Source organism: Aptenodytes forsteri, unplaced genomic scaffold (assembly GCF_000699145.1).
Source record: "Aptenodytes forsteri isolate BGI_AS27 unplaced genomic scaffold, ASM69914v1 Scaffold404, whole genome shotgun sequence".
Taxonomy (NCBI): Eukaryota; Metazoa; Chordata; class Aves; order Sphenisciformes; family Spheniscidae; genus Aptenodytes; species Aptenodytes forsteri.
Window position 1 is genome coordinate 1,527,979 of NW_008795629.1, and position 4,881 is coordinate 1,532,859.

The window sequence follows — 4,881 nt, forward strand, 5'->3', positions numbered from 1 at the left end:
TCGAAGAGCCCCGCGGATGAACCGACCTGGCCCGGCCTCTGGGACCCCACGCTGCCTGTGCCCTGCCCCAGCTGCCTGCCCTCGCATTCCTGTCCCCGAACATCATCCCCCTCCAGCTGCTGGGGAAAACAGCCCCTGCTGCCACCAGCGGCTGGGGTGCGGAGGGGGAGCCGCCTTCGCAGCACGCGGGCTCTGCGGGAGCTGGGGCTGCTGCTGGCCTTGGAAATGCAGGTTTTGTTTTTTTTTTTTTTCCTCCCAACTCCAAGAGAAGCGGGAGATGAGGCACAGCCGGCTGGCACTGTGCACCGCTCGCAGCCCTGCAGATTTTTTCCATCACCGATGGGACCCTGGCCACCCTCGCCTGGGAAACAGGTCCTCGCCGGGGAATGTGCATTGCTGTCACCCACACCCCCTTGGAAGGTATGAAGGCAGGAGATCTGGCCCCACGCCTCCTTTGCAGGCTGAGATTTGGGGGCTTTCCCCCTAATTAATGGGGAGTTTTGGTGTGATGGCTAAAAATCGGGCAATAGGACAGTTGTGGTGTCTTGGGGATGACTAGCAGCAGTGAGACAGGTCAGCTGCTCTCCTCCAACACACCACCGAGGAAATCCTGACGCCTTCCTGCTTCCCCATGAGAGTCGCAGTGTGTGTGCTGAAGGTGACTCGGAACCGCCCCAGGGGCTGGAGCTGTACTCGATACTGGGTATTGCCTGTAGACCCCAAAAAGCAAGAGGTTTTCACCAACTGGCCTGGTGATATGCAACCAGACCGTGCACCAGCACCTCAGCCAGCAGTTCTCGCAGCATCGCCCCTGGCCAAACTGGATGTCACCCGTACAGGCATGTCACCAGACTGACTGCAAATAATTCTGGATCTAAATCAGTACCACAGTCTGGGCTAAAAGTAATTTCGTGAGCTGGCTCGCTCCACTTGACCACTGGCTAATTTTTCTGGTTGTAAATTATATTTTTTCCTGTTGTGGATGAGGAAGACCTAAGGACAGGAGAAGGGCATGCTAAGGGCAGAGAAAAACAAGAAGCTGCACGTGGGATCCTGCAAACACTTCCACATTTGTGTGGCCCTCCTCAGCTTCATTACCTATGTGCCGGAGCAGATCTGGAGTACACCAGCAAATACACAAAGTCAACAAATAGTATTAGCAACAAGTGCTCTTTTTCCCTTAATCTCTTCATACTCAGGGAATCATCGTTGTTGCCTGGAATAACCACGTGCTCTGTTTAGCTGTAACACACTCTGGAAATCTCAGGCAACTGGTGGGGTACCTAAACTGACTTGCCAAAGCATCAGCCCCATGTGCCAGATTTGAACCAGCAGCTGAAGCCTTTGGAGCAGGATCATTGCCTTTCCTGGTGTTGTACTATTTGTTACGGTTATTTTCTGGCCAATTCGTCACATGCCGTCTGCTACTTCGGTGCCGTGTGGAGCTCAGTGTTCAACCTTGCTGTGCTGGAAACCTCCAAGGGCTGCCCAAGCCCAGGCAGGAGCACGGCCTGCCTGGCCCCGGCTGATGTGTCGGTGAGCAGGGCAGTGATTTGTACCAGTGGCAGATAGCAATGCTTGACGTGTAATTCTGCAAACATCTGATCCCACATTTGACTTCTTCCCACACAGTCCAAACCTACCGGCAGAGCAATCAGGCTGCTTTTGCTCTCCCTATGCAGGCCCGTCCTTGGGAAAGCGGCGGGGGGGGGGGGGGGGGGCGCTGGTGGGGAGCAGCGTTTCAGAGGCTGCGCTGCTCTTTGCGCAGCCCACGCGCCTCAGCTGCGTCAGGGGGTGATTCACCATCCCCGGCTGTAGAGCTGAGTTAGCGCTGATGGATGGAGCCCGATCAACGGGGGAACGTGTGGCTCTTCCGACAGCCTGAGCGGGGGCCGTGCCGCGCTCGGTGGGACGCTGCACCTCGTCTGCAGGGAGCAGCCTTGGCACAGGGGCTGGCATCAGCCCCAGCGCTGAGCAGAGACCACAGAACAGTTTGTCTTCTACCGATGGAAGCACAGCCTGAGACAGGAACGGCCTCAACGGCAGTCAGCAGAGACTGTGTCCCCCACAGAGGCCTTCCCCAAAGCCCTGCTCTCCTGGGCTGCTGCCCCATTAGGCGGCAGCAGGCTTTTCAGCTTGGCAAGAAGCTACTTGTTTCAAAGGAAAATCATTAGCAGCTCAGCCCTTTACTCGAACCTATTGCAGAGAAGGTCTCGCTCTCTCCTCCTCTCCTTATCCTAGAGAGATGCTCCTTCAAACTTGCTGTGCAGAAAATATAATGACCTTTTTCTCCTCAGATGCACTTGTTCTCATTTGCAGGCCCATGCATGCTGCTAGGGGGAGGGCACAGCAGTTAAGCACACATGAATAACCTCGCACTAGCACTGCAGACATCTGTATGATTTTTTTTTTCCCAATGGTTCTAGTACCAAAATATCCCAGGCACAAAGGGATTTGGACCCTACATTTACAGCTAATGATCTGTACAGGCCTCTAAGGAAACTGCACAGTAGCCCTGCTAATGGCTTCAAGGGGAAATGCTTCAGGCCCTGGCTGCTGCTGGTGCTGCTCGGGGAATTCTGCTTTCAGCTCCGGCATGCGATAAAAACCTTTCCTTACTGTTGCAGACATGATGGCTTTTCTGGAGAGAGGAAAAGGCATTGACTGAGCTAATGCCATTAACTGCCTTTAAGCACACACAGAGGATGTAAAAGCAAACACCGCCCGGTCATTCAGCCACTGGGGTTAGCTCAAACCAGCCCATACATTCCCCAGCGTGCCTGGCGTGCCCTGCTCTCGGGGCGCCGTATCACTGCCCTTCTCCAAGTGCTGCCTGCTCCCCCCACCCCAGGAGAGAGCAGGCAGTGACAGAGGGCCCTGGGCATAGACCTGGGGCACTCGTGATCTCCAGGGCACTGAAGGTCCCCCGCTGCGGGCAAGGCAGCCTCGCAGCCCCCACCCTGGGGAAAGCACTGCAGGATAAGCTTTCCCCGGTGTTTCATTTCCCCCTCTTCGCCTGCCCCTTCCCTCCCTGGGAAAGGCGAGGGGAGCTTTGCCTGAAAAAGAGCTGCAAGATGCACTTCTTTTGCGAGGTGTGTCTCAGCAGTGCCAGCCTGAGCGTGCTCAAATCCAGCCGTGGCCACTGTCACCTGCCGCATCTCGCTGCCCATCACGGGCTGAGCGTCACCTGGGGCAAGAAGGTGCCTGTTCTGAGGGGGGCTCCCCCCTCTCGCCATTACCCCTTCCTGTGCAAACCACCCCGGCGTGCCTCCCTCCTCAGACTGACTCACACTGAGGCAATGGTAAAAGCTTCTCGCTGGTGCGGTGGCAAATTTTGCAATCTGTTTTAATGAGATATTTACAAGTTTGGAGGCTGGCTCCTTGCCCGAGGAGTGAGGCCAGGCCCCGGCATCTGCTTTCCCCGGTGTTTCATTTCCCCCTCTTCGCCTGCCCCTTCCCTCCCTGGGAAAGGCGAGGGGAGCTTTGCCTGAAAAAGAGCTGCAAGAGATGCACTTTCTTTTGCGAGGTGTGTCTCAGCAGTGCCAGCCTGAGCGTGCTCAAATCCAGCCGTGGCCACTGTCACCTGCCGCATCTCGCTGCCCATCACGGGCTGAGCATCACCTGGGGCAAGAAGGTGCCTGTTCTGAGGGGGGCTCCCCCCTCTCGCCATTACCCCTTCCTGTGCAAACCACCCCGGCGTGCCTCCCTCCTCAGACTGACTCACACTGAGGCAATGGTAAAACCAGCCTGAGCGTGCTCAAATCCAGCCGTGGCCACTGTCACCTGCCGCATCTCGCTGCCCATCACGGGCTGAGCATCACCTGGGGCAAGAAGGTGCCTGTTCTGAGGGGGGCTCCCCCCTCTCGCCATTACCCCTTCCTGTGCAAACCACCCCGGCGTGCCTCCCTCCTCAGACTGACTCACACTGAGGCAATGGTAAAAGCTTCTCGCTGGTGCGGTGGCAAATTTTGCAATCTGTTTTAATGAGATATTTACAAGTTTGGAGGCTGGCTCCTTGCACAAGGAGTGTGGCCTGGCCCCGGCAGCTGGTTGGGCTTTTCATTGACATTCCTGCAACTCACCCGATTGCAGCACAGGCAGTGGAAAACATTTAGACATCAGAAATGCCAGATTAATTATCTCTTAATTGATACCTCCACTTGGGGACAAATGAAACCGGAACATCTCTACTGGCCTGGGAGCCTGCCACTTACAAACAGATTTACAGCTAAAAATACCGCAGCAGTCCCGTGGCTAATCAACTTCGCTGCTTACCCTGGGTGAGGTTATGAAATTGTGCCGGGCTGGCACTGCAAGCAGTGAGGGATCATCTACAGCACCGGCGCCCGACCGCAAACCCCTCGAGGACTGCGCGGCACTCCCAGCGCCCACGAGCGCACTGCCAGGCAAGGGGCAGCTCGCCCCGCATCAGCCCCACGGCAGCCTCAGAACCGCGCAGTTATGTTTCTCGAGCCTCCGATCCAGCCAGAGTCCCAACACGAGGCTTCTCGCATGTTCCTGCCCCTGTCGTTTACACGCTGCAGGGAGAAAACCTCACCCGTGCGTCTTGTAAGAGACCTTAAGTGCCCGGTGCGTTTCCCTGCAGTGTAAGATTTCCAGCTGGCTCAGGAATCGCGCTCGGTGCTTGCGAGGGCCTTTCTGTGCGGTGCCCTCCTGCAGCTACAACACATCCCAAGGGATCTCTTCTCCCCCACCCCATCTCCTTGCAGGAACACACACACACAGAGGCCAAATCGCCACAGCGACCCCAGTTTCTTTTAAATTACTGTCATCTTTATTTTCTTCACGTATGTGCAAACAGAGGAGATCGCAATGGTGGTGTTCTTAAAAATAACAAAATGTATTTGCATACATTTCCCT

At 56.0% G+C, this 4,881-nt stretch overlaps 1 protein-coding gene across 1 annotated transcript in view; it reads right to left on the reverse strand.

Annotated features, from left to right (window-relative positions):
* FAM43A (family with sequence similarity 43 member A) overlaps window positions 1–4,881 on the reverse strand; it is a 12,719-nt gene that overhangs the window by 2,159 nt on the left and 5,679 nt on the right. The gene's annotated exons all lie outside the window — the stretch shown is intronic.